Source organism: Malaclemys terrapin, chromosome 8 (genome assembly GCF_027887155.1).
Source record: "Malaclemys terrapin pileata isolate rMalTer1 chromosome 8, rMalTer1.hap1, whole genome shotgun sequence".
NCBI classification, from domain to species: domain Eukaryota; kingdom Metazoa; phylum Chordata; order Testudines; family Emydidae; genus Malaclemys; species Malaclemys terrapin.
Genome location: NC_071512.1, coordinates 57,487,784 through 57,500,236, shown reverse-complemented (window position 1 = coordinate 57,500,236; position 12,453 = coordinate 57,487,784). Strand labels below are relative to the sequence as shown.

At 42.6% G+C, this 12,453-nt stretch overlaps 1 protein-coding gene across 1 annotated transcript in view; it reads right to left on the bottom strand.

Moving 5' to 3' along the window:
• Nucleotides 1-12,453, bottom strand: part of SWT1 (SWT1 RNA endoribonuclease homolog) — an 84,416-nt gene that overhangs the window by 24,393 nt on the left and 47,570 nt on the right. The gene's annotated exons all lie outside the window — the stretch shown is intronic.

Sequence of the window (12,453 nt, the reverse complement as noted above, 5' to 3'; positions counted from 1 at the left end):
GCAGCAGCCCAGACGCGACTGGCCAGGGGCTGGGTGCAGCATGCGCGCTGCTGGGTCCCCGCAGCAGGCCCAGGCTCGGGGGGGTTCGGGCCCAGGTGCCAGAGCCGCAGCCGCCGAGCTTGGCCATCGGCCGCTTCCTCCTCCCATGGCAGTGGGAGCTGCAGCAGCGGCTGCTCCCAAGTCCCGCTGCCCAGGGGGGGAGAACAGCCACCGCCTGGCCCTGCGGGCCGCCCCCCTCCTCTCCCTACCACCCAACTGAGTCCTGCCTGCTCGGGGCCAGGCCGGACTCTTACTCACCCCGGCCCCACGCTTCCCCTGCGTCTCCTTGGCCTCCCTCCAGCGCTTGTGGAGGAAGGGTGGTTTTTGTTTTTTTTTTGCCACGCCCCCCGCCATGGTCGTCCCCCCCCCCCCCGCGTCACGATATTTGACTTGGGTGATCTGGTCACCCTAGGTTGGCTCCATCTGGGCTGGCAACTGGTTTTAAGAGAGAGTCTCCATGCAGAAGTGAGATGTGCCTGGCACAATCCAGTTCCTACCTCACCAGTGACTTGATTTTCCCAGACTCCCATAACACACTCACCCATTCAGCTGCTGAGTGCAAACGCACATAAGGCAACCAGTACAGAGGGCACAATAAAGTAACTGGATAGAGAAACAGGAAAAAAAAAAATCTGATCTAGTTCCTTGCCTGCATGTACAACGGAACCACACCTGGGCTAAAAACAAACAGGCTGAGCAGAGAGGTGGGCTAAGTGGGAACAGAGCAGGTTAACAGTCAGCAGCTTATTACCAGAGCTATAAGGGGTTTATGCTTCCAAGAATTTGGCTCGCCACTGCCAGAGTCCTAGACAAAGACATCGGCTGCCTGAGGCCAAAACTGGGATCCATTCTTTATGGCATGGCATCTATTACAGATTGATTTATCTGATCTTTTAATTCTAATATTAAATAGAACCTATGATGTTTTGAAGCATTAACCTATTCACTACATCCATGAGATTAATTACCAATAAATTTGAACATTAATTATTTAAGAACCCTACTTGACCAGAGGTAACAAAACCAGTTCTACCCATCTGGGGCTTAAGATCTGGGTGGCTGAGCTGACTTCCGTGAATTTTGCAGTGCTGGTGCGGCTGACCCCAGGACCATTCCAGAAGCTGGGGAAGTCCAGGGGCCAGCCACACCGGCCACTGCTCTGGCAGCCGGCAGGGCCACCCAGAGGATTCAGGGGGCCTCGGGCAAAGTGGGGGAACTGCGGAGCTTGTACTCACGCAGCGGCGGTCCGGGTCTTCGGTGGCATATCGGCAGCGGGGGGCCCTTCAGTCGCTCTGCGTCTTCGGCAGCACTGAAGGGCCCCGCACTGCTGAAATGCTGCCGAAGACCCGGACCACCGCTGGGCCAGGGCTCACGGGGCATTTCGGCAGCGGGGGGCCCTTCAGTCACTCCGCGTCTTCAGCAGCGCTGAAGGGGCCCCCGACGCCAAAGACCCGGACCGCCCCAGGCCAGGGCTCGTGGGGCCCTGCAGGGCACGGGGCAAATTGCCCCACTTGCACCCCCCTCTGGGTGGCCCTGGCAGCCAGTCCCCGGTGCTGCCCTGGAGCAGCAGTCCGGGATCAATGTTGGTGTTGCCCCGGGCCGCCCCCATCCCTGCAGCAGTAATCTTCAGAAGTGCCCCCTTGCAGCAGGTAAGATTTAGTCACAGGTATTTTTAGTAAAAGTCTTGGACCGGTTACGGGGCCATGACTTCTTGTTTATTGCCCGTGACCGGTCCATTACTTTTACTAAAATTACCCATGACTAAACCTTGCATGGTGTCAAGTATCAGGGGGTAGCGTGTTAGTCTGTATCTACAAAAACAACAAGGAGTCTGGTGGCACCTTAAAGACTAACAGATTTATTTGGGCATAAGCTTTCGTGGGTAAAAACCTCACTTCTTCGGATGTATAGAGTAAAAGTTACAGATGCAGGCATTATATACTGACACATGGAGAGCACTGATTTGGCAGATGGGTCAAACACTTATCTTTTCCTCTCACATACACACACTGGTTTTACTCAGAAAATATTGCCCAAGGTTCAGTAAAATCAATGTACTTCCTAGTCTGATTTTAAGTCACTCCATTCCCAACTAGGTTTAGATAAAAATCATAGTTAGTGTCCAAACTGTTGCAGAATACAACTGCTTCATGATAGTGATCGTACTCAATATCCCAGGTTTTTCATAATGAGTTTGTTAATACCAGATTATCCTCAGCCCCTATGTTTTAAATAAATGTTTCTATGGTAGGGCTTTTTGTCTATTACAAATGGACCTTTTATATGCATCTGGTGAAGTTAAAGTCAAAGCTACCATACACGGTCTTTCAGAAACAACACGTCAATGTCTAGCATTTTGCAAGATACTAAACAACTGAAGGTCATTTGTGATTTTAAAGCCCCAAAGACCAGAAGAATCCTGTTTATGTCAGACCTGCAAATCCTGGCTAAAGAAATGCATAATGCTGCTAAGATGTTTCTAACAAGACTGAAACTATCAAAAGTTTAAATGCTGCAACCTGTGCAAGTCGTATCTCACTCACTCAAAGTGCGGGCATTTGGAACAATAACCACTTTATAGTCAAAACATATACACTGGAGTTTAAATGGGTTATTTTTGGTACAGAAGAAATAGCTATATAACAAACAGACACAGCCTGAACATATGAAGCCATTCTTAATGCTGTTCCATAGCTTTCAAGGGGGAGCCTGCAATACATTCTCAAAAACAACTTCTCAACAGTTCTCTTTTGGTATCCTAAAGCAGGGAGTCTCTCTGGCAGCTTAGGTCATGCTGAGTTTTAGTTTTGCTTTTTTAAATAGTCGAATTAGTTTCCTACCATCCACGTGTTGCAGTGGGGGAAGCACGGAGGACAAGAAAAGGACAAGAACCTCACCCCAGCTGCCCTCAGTCACCTGTTAAAACATGCATGCAGGAAACTTCACCAGCTCCATGCTGCAAACTGAGGACCAAAAAATTATAAAAATAAATAAATCTATCTTCCCCTTAACCCTCAGTTAATTAAAAAAAGCTTCCATGCAATCAAGGCTAGCTCTCTAGTGAACTTGCATGTGCTGGTGGGTTAAGAAATCACTTGAAATGCACTAAGGCCTGAGGTCTATCCACACCCAATGCAAGAAATTAAAAAGGTAGGTAAGAGACAGGCAGCAAGACCTACTCCTTTTGGGGAATTATGCGCCTGTGCAGAATTCATGTCCCCAGCAGATTTCTTTGCTTCCCTGATGAAAAATGACTTTCTGACAGGGAAGCAAAGGGAAGCTGCAAGAGCAGTCACACACCACTCCCTAGCAGCACAGGTACATCGTTTCAGGCACCTGATGGAGAGGTAAATCACCACAGTGCTGGGGACTCCCCAACTAGTGGCTCCTACCCTGAGCAGGGATCAGTTGCTAGTCCCAGCTGGGCTGGAGGCAGAAGAGGATGGGACTGCCTCTTCCCCTGCAAGGAATGGCTGGGGCTGTGCCAGACCCACCCACAGAAACCTCCCCCAGCTGCAGGAAGTTCAGCATCCTACCCTGCTTCCTTCCCCCCCATCACTCCTCAGCTGCAGGGGGAGCTTCACCTCAGCTGCAGGGGGAGCTGCACCCCATCCACCCATCCCACATGCATCCAGACTTCCCATACCAGACATCCCCACCAAGCCTCACCTGTACATCCAGAACCCCCTAGCACTCCAAATCCAAACCCCACCATATCTCAACCCAGACCACCTCCCAGAGCTCCCTGCACTCAAACCCCCACCCTGACAAGCCCCACCCTCCTGCACCACCTTGAGCACCCACATCCAGACTCCGACACCACTGACCCCCCAACTAGTTGCACCCAAACCCCCACCCCACCAAGCCCCACTCCCCCAGCACCCAGACTCCCCCATTGAGCCCCAACCACCTTCACCTGGAAGCACCTGCAGAGTCTCATTGCCCCTGCACCTGGAACTCCACCCCCCAAACAAGCTTCTGTGCATCCAGATCCCCCCACACCTAGACCCCCCACTGATCTGCCTGCACCCAGATTGTTCCACACAGAACAGTCACCCCACACCTGGATCCCCCCACCGAGCCCCTTCACACTGCCTGGTTGAGCCTGCCTGCCCCACACCTGGTGCACTTAGCGCAGAGGGGCAGGACCCCAGGGTATTTCTGGGCCAGGCCCAGGCCTTCGGCTGTGTCAGGGTCAGGTGCAGCCTCACCACGGAGTCAGTTTCCCAGGGGTGGGGGTATTGCAGGGTGATCTCCCACCTTTGTGCAGCCAGTGGCCTGTGCTCCCCACTGCCAGGCTGGAGCCTCTGCATTTATTTATTGACAAATAAAACTTGCAGAATTTTGAAATATTGTGCGCAGAATTTTTAATTTTTTGGTGCAGAATTCCCTCAGGAGTAAAGACCACTTTAAAGCGAGGAACCGCCCAGGAATAATCAATGGCCAGTATTAATGTATATCCAGGATTCCTGTTTAAGAACTAGAAACTATCCCAAACTTTTATACACCAGTTACCCAAACTAAATAAGCTATATTAGCAACAGCACTTTTTGCCAGTATAAACTGCCCACACTAGGAGGATTTGCTGGTATATCCTTATTGGCAAACCCTGGAAGTGTAGACAAGCCTAATTCACTGGTTCTCAGTTGGAGCTGCTTTCTAGTTCTTAATTTCTCAGTCTAGTGGAGGAAAGGGTGGATCCAATGTTCCAGTTTGGACCATTTTTAAATAAAACCCATTAGATACTAAATTAGGTCTATGTTAGCCACCATAATCATACTTATTAATAACACATTGATATAATGGTGTGGACTTAAACTTCACATGTGTCTATGCACAAGAACACATATTACATAAAATAGAGAGAGACACACACACACACACACACACACACACTCCTACCCCCCATTTGGGAAAGAGAAAAAAAAAAAAAAAAAAAAACAACTTTTGCAGAAGCTTACTTCCACCTCCTCCCTGTGACCTCCGTGTATTGAACTGACAAATTTCTAAAACAAGCAAACAAGTTATCTCCAGAAAGAAGCAGAATATACTAGTACTGAACTTTGATACCACAGCAAAGGAAACTGAGAGCAACTGTCTTCTAAAAGGTATGAAGAAACCTTGGTTGCAAGATAACTCAAAAAAGAACGTAGTGCTAAGAACAGTGCTCTCCAAAATTGTATTTACTCTGTATCTGCTAGTGAGAAACTTTTTGTACCAGCCAACTTAGTTGTTTTTCTTCCACTAAGCATTAAAATAAAGTTAAGAACCATTGTGTATTTTTTAACACTATGTGCCTGATTTTCAGATAAGTTCCCACAGTTCCAGTTGAAGTCAATGGATATTCTAGGTGCTCAACACCTCTGAAAAATCAGGTGCCATGTGTTTAAGAAATGAAATTACAATCCTAGACTTCAATTTATTTTAATATTTCCATCTCTAGATCTGCACTTTTTAGATACAACTCAAAAGCATTAAAAATAACAAAGATAGCACTTTTCCATTAGATGCTACTAGCATACTGAGAACAAGTTAAGGAAGTCAAGTCATTTAATGCAACCAAACATGCTCTTTTACGTTCCACCAACGCACTGTCTAGGATTAGATGTTCAATACATGACAATGTGAATTTTTTTTCCATTATAATGAACTATGATCAGTTAACAGATTCACTGTGAGAGTCTTGTTTGAAATAGTGAACTACTTCACAATTGGCCCAGGAACAAAAAGAGCCCATTTTTCTTAGAAGTGTACTGAGGGAAAAGGAAATTTTAAATTAAAAAAAACATGGCTATACTCATTAAAGGCAAGTTTTAATTATTTTAAAAAAATCAATTTGAGAGAGAGAATATTGTTCTGAAAACATGCAAGCAATAATAGTTTCTCACATAAAAATTCTCAAGGGCCCAGACTATGCATAAAAACATTTTTTTTCTTTTAAAAACTAGCTATACTTGTCAGATGAAGCTGCTGGCTTGCATAAACCTCTCTAGGAACCTTAAATGCTTCTCTGGTTTAAGCTTTTTAAAGAATGGCCGATCTATTCATTTTTAGTGCTCCCATCAGAAGGTAGCTGGAAGACAAAAAGCAGCTAATAATAAAATAATAATGTCATAATTATAAAGGGAAGGGTGTAACAGCTGTCCTGTGTACAGTACTATAAAATCCCTCCTGGCCAGAGATTCCAAAATCCTTTTCCCTGTAAAGGGTTAAGAAGCTCAGGTAACCTGGCTGGCATCTGACCCAAAGGACCAATAAGGGGACAAGATACTTTCAAATCTTGGGGGGAGGGGAAGGCTTTTGTTTGTGCTCTTTGTTTGGGAGTTCGTTCGCTCTTGGGACTGAGAGGGACCAGACATCAATCCAGGTTCTCCACATCTTTCTAAACAAGTCTCTCCTATTTCAAACTTGTAAGTAAAAAGCCAGGCAAGGTGTCTTAGTTTTATTTTATTTTCTCAACTTGTAAATGTACCTTTTACTAGAGTGTTTATCTTTGTTTGCTGTACTTTGAACCTAAGACTAGAGGGGAGTCCTCTGAGCTCTTTAAGTCTGATTACCCTGTAAAGTTATTTTCCATACTGATTTTACAGAGATGATTTTTACCTTTTTCTTTAATTAAAAGCCTTCTTTTTAAGAACCTGATTGATTTTTCCTTGTTTTTAGATCCAAGGGGGTTAGATCTGTATTCACCAGGGAATTGGTGAAAGATGTCTCAAGGCTTCCCAGGGAAGGGAATCCATTTGGGAATGGTGGCAGCGGACCAGAACTAAGCTGGTAGTTAAGCTTAGAAGTTTTCATGCAGGCCCCCACATTTGTACCCTAAAGTTCAAAGTGGGGATACAGCCTTGACAAATAATAATAATAAAAAAACACTTATTAGATTTAGTTGGTCCAGACCAACTATAGTTTTTATTACTATTGATATTAATATTTGGCACTTTATATAGTGTCTCTCACCATAGCATCTCAAAGTGTTTATTACAATTTTTGGCTAAATTCACTGCTGATGTAAGTAGATGCAACTCCAGTAAATGATCTTGGACCATTAAATCTAATTCTCTTAACATTTACAGTGAGGTAAATAAGATAGGGAGAGTTAGTGGTTTCCCCATGATCACACAGCAAATCAGTGTCAGAGCTGAAAACAAAAGTCATGACTCCTGATGTCCTATTCCAGCATTTCTCAAAGTGGGGTCCCTGGACCCCTGGGAGTCACCGACGGCACTCCAGGGGGTCCACGGGCCCTGCTGAGAAATTTCTCCCCCTCCCTCCCAGCATGCCAGAGAACAGACTTCCTACTTGCCCTGGCTCCGTGCTGCTCCCAGAAACATCCAGCACGTCCTGCATCCCGGGGGGGGGGGGGGAAGGGGGGTGTCCTTAACGTGCAGCCTCTGCCTCCAAGCATCAATTCCGCAGTTCCCATTGGCCGGGAACTGCGGCCAATGGGAACTGTGGGGGTGGTGCACAGAGATCCCCTGCCTCTACCCCCACCCCGCCTAGGAGCCACGGTCAGAGGGTCGCTAGAGCCGGTCGCTTTCGGGAGCCGCCCCAGGTAAGTGCTGCACCCCTCACCTCCTCCCACACCCAAACTTCCCCCCCCAAAGCCCACACCCCCTCCCGCATCCAAACTCTCACACCCAAACTCCTCTCCCTCTCCCCCTCCCGAGCCCACACCCCATCCTGCAGACCAACCCCCTGCCCCAGCCTAGTGAAAGTGAGTGAGCATGGGGGACCTCAGAGAAGAGGCAAGGCAAGGCTGAGCGGGGCAGCTCGGGGGTCCCCCAAAAAATTTTAATTAAAAAAGGGGGGTCATCGGGTTGCTAAAGTTTGAGAACTGCTGTCCTATTCCAATGCAAGACACACACTAAAATATACAAATAATTTAGTTCTCTTGTGCTGGATTAAAATATAGCCTTACTGTGTGGAGTTACTGAAAGACAAACACTTCCTAGCTGTAGAAAATATCTAGAGGCAAGTGCTAATGTAACTTTACTTCCAATTCAAGCATATTGTTTCTCATAAGTCCAAATCCTGCAAGGTATGCAGCATCTTATGAGATCTGATCAGAGAGAGAATTTATTTCTTTGTTATAAAGCACAATACTTCAACTTTTCTTCTCCCGAAAAATCACAAACAGCCCAATCTTACTCCAAGTGAAACTGAAGACAGTCTTTCTATGGACTTCAGTGAGGCACAATCCTGAAAACCATTTATTGTATGAATATGTCCACTGACTTCAGGAGGACTATTTGAAGTCTGAGAAAAGATTTACAAGAGATCGGGCCCTACGTTAGTACATCCAAGTATTTGACTCTAAAATAAACCCTAATACGTGCAAAACTTTAAACCAACCCTGAAAATTTAACAAATATCATCTGTGAAATAACCCTTTAGCCTGTATTTTAAAATGGTATAAAATTGGCTTTAGAATACGCTTAGGAGAGAGGCTATTAGATTTCCATAGAACAATCAGCCCTGCTCCTCCTCCTCAGTCACTGGAATTTTCTCAGCACTTGAACAACTGTAGAGATGTCCTTGAATTTAAAATATCTTTCATAATCTTCAGCATAAGGAACAGATGAAGTGTTGAATGCTGGCAAAAAAGAAAGTTTAAGTATGTTTGCTTGGGTTTACAATCTGGCTAAAAGTATTCATTTAAGGAGTTTCAAACCTTCTAGAAGATAAACATAGTAAAATGTTTTCTTTTGTCAATTTAAAATATGGATAGATAGAACAGTCCCTGTGAAAAAAAGCTATTTCATTGTCATTCTTTGGCATGAGCAATTTTCATGTATTTATGGATACAGAACTGGCCTTTTGCATTGGGATATATTTGATCTCAAGAATTAAGTGGTTGATTTTACCGAACTGTTCTGCCTTGGAACAGTCCATGCCTTTGAGTGGCACAAGTTTCCCTTAGCAACTATCTCTGTTTAACATGGAAATGGAAACAGCACTGGTTCCAATTCATTTTCATTAAAGTAGTGATTTTGTGATGTATATATTTAGAAATTAACAAAAAGTAATGATGCCACCATGCATTTCCCGCAGGCCACTGAACTAAAGAAGTAATGGACTTTCATTTTCAATGTTTGAGTTTGAATGTGGCCCAGATTAGTAAGGGATGAAAGGTTTCATATCCCACAGCCAGTCAGTCCTGAGTGCGCTAAGGGACAGATTTCCAAAAGAGTGCAGCTACCATTTACACCAAAGCAAGAAGCAAGATTTTCAAGAGTGGCAAGCACCCACAACGCCAACTGAAGTCAATGGGAGTTAAAGGTGTTCAATATTTCTAAAATTCAAGCACTATAGGGCAGATTTGCAAGTGCTCAGTATCAACAAATGGGCCAGAGTGCTTGGCACCCAGCAGCTCCCATTGTGACACTCAGTGTGCTGAGTTCTTTTGATACCCTGGCCATTTGTTTTTGGCATGTAGGTGAGTGTTGAGCACTTCTGAAAAAAAATCAAAGTTCTACATGACTAAATCTTTAAGATTGATTGTTATAATGTAAATAAATGAATCATTTACATATATGACTGGCATATCATCTTTTCCTCTTAACTGAAGTTTAAGATGGTTTTCCAAAAAAAAAAAAAAAAAAAAAAAAAAAAAAAAAAAAAAAAAAAAAAAAAAAGGAAAACCTAAAATTTTAAATCAATAATAAACTTAAATTCTTAACCAGTAGAACCCTAAACACAAGAAAAGTTATATGTTCTAACCCCATATGACAATGACTTTTAATACAAAAAAAACAAAGTCCCTCACTCCTCCCAGTCGTGTGTGTGTGTTTGTTTGTGTTTTGAAATGCAGACCTGGAGGTAATTCTAATGCTTTATTTAACTGCTGCCAAGAAAACAGAAGAAACACTAATATAATGCATAATATCTCCATAATCAAACTATATATTCTATATTTTTAGAGTCACAATATAGCAAACATGTCTTAAGGGACATAATGCTTACTAGCGAGAAAAGTTGCAGGTAACTAGGCAAGGAGCAAGGCACTTAGAAATGTTTCCAGTATTTGGTCTTTGATTTCTCTCTCTCATTTGTGTCTACACATGTGTGAGCTCACATGTACTTCAGAAATTCTTGCTGGAAAATGAAGAGATTTCTCTCTTCATATGTATTATTACACAAGCTTTCATTACATGATCACATATATAATTGCAAGTTCCATCTTTTCCCCCTCCCCAACTTTTTGTTAAGTGAACTTTGTAATTAAAGAAAAATCTATGCATGTGTCACATAAGTAAACATGGTTTTAGTAATCAAGTATTTAATTAGCTTTTGGATGGCTACAGTAAGCCCACCCGATATCTGTTTATCGAGAGCTGAAATTACACCGTCACCCATTTCTCCACAGGAATGGGCTGCTTGATTTTTGGTATGAAGTTTAGAAGCCAGTTGAGTTTTCAATTTAACTTACTAATAGACACCTATGTCTCTTTTTCACAGAATCTAATTTGGGAATTTTCTGTTGTAAATCTCAATGAACAGGCACAGAAAGGTTATTTTACCCTGAGACAGGTTACTGCAAACATTATGAAGATTTAATTCCAGTTTTAATAACTGTCTTTCCCCAGATGTTCTCCTTCCTGTAAGCAGGTAATTATTTTACCTATTAATTCAAATTGTAACAAGTTTGAATCTACATTTTAAAAAAATATAAAGGACTAAAGAAAATAAGGTTAATTTAATCTATTTTCTTTAAATTCATATACATAGCATAGCAACCACATACCAAGTGGTATGGATTTTTCCCCCACCCCAAGTTCAGGCTTTTTGTTTTGATGTTCAATATTGTGATCACTTGAAGTTGATGAGGACTGATTTAATACCTGTAATCAAGGTTAAAAACAGAACAAACCCTACATTTACAGGGTACAATTTAATTCTGGTCTGCAACTTTCTATGTCCCTGAATTCTTTTCTCCACAATGCCCCCTACTGCAAGTTTGCAAATAATCATCAAAAAGGCTGGTCATTTCTAAACAGAACCTTTTATCTGATAATCTGCTTCCTGAAGCTTCTTAGAGGTATAAATATACTTATCACACCCTACTAAAAATTTCCCCTTTTACACATGTGAAATTTATAAAGAGGTTTAAAAAAAAAAAAAAAAAAAAAAAAAAAAAAAAGAGCCACCCCCTAAAGACTATTTCATCCAGAAGTAACCATTTGGAAAACGTCTATACATTTTAATATAAAAACAGTAACCCTTTTTTGTCATCTTTTAAAAATCTTACTATATAATTTATTGGAGAATTTGATTGTTGCTTTAGATTTAAAAACCTTGGAAAATAATCCTCTAACAAATTTTTACAGTAATTTCTATATAACCCTATTCAATTTCACCCCTATTCTTTTCTAAAGGGCCATCCCATAAAGGGGAGACTGAGATAGCTATTTAAAATGGAAAATAAAAAGCAAGTCTGGAATTCAGCCTAAACACTAACACCCACCCCCCACCACACACACTTTTTGGCCTTTTTCTTAGTATACAAATAACCGTGTCATTCCTTAAATGGTCTTATTTTTGTTAAGGATATAGTTTTCAATGAACACTAAACAGAAACTACTAGCTCTCTGACAACCATGAAACTGCAAAAGAGAAATAAAACCGGTACAGTGGTCTGAGACTAAAACTAATTACATTTTCTTGAATTTACTATTCCTGGATGAGTCCAATCTCAGCTATGGGCACTAAACCCCCCCTCCCCCCCCCCACACACACACTCTAATAATATGTCCACATATATTACAGAAATCATCATCAAAAAACAGGAGTTGGCCAAAAATCAAACCCCTTTGCTCTAAGTTTTATTTCTATATGCACTTTTATTTATTGACCATCTTTTGAGCAGTTTTCCTTTAAAAAAAATTCTATTGTTACAATATTATCACATCTATTAAATTTCCTGTACAAAAAATCACCATCATTTCATATTACTTAGATTGTTACAAACATGTCTGGTCAGAGACTCTTTTTGTTGTGGCTGTACACTGCTTAGCACAATTGCGTCCTGATTTCTGGCCGGGGTTTACTACTACTAACATTTTTATTGTAATAAACAAACATTCTATTCAATTAAACTCCTTAATTAAAAAAGTCAGACAATGAGTATGCCTTGCCCTGCAACTTGTCCACCTCAGAGTTTAAAGGGCAGAAAGGACCAGCAGATCATCTAGTCTAACCTCCTACATATAGGACCCTACCAAATTCACTGCCATGAAAAACACGTCATGGACCGTGAAATCTGATCTTTTGTGTGCTTTTACCCTATACTATACAGATTTCAAGGGGGAGATCAGTGTTTCTCAAATTGGGGGTCCTGACCCAAAAGGGAATTGGGGGGAGGGGGTCGCAAGGTTATTTTAAGGGGGATCACGGTATCGCCACCCTTATTTCTGC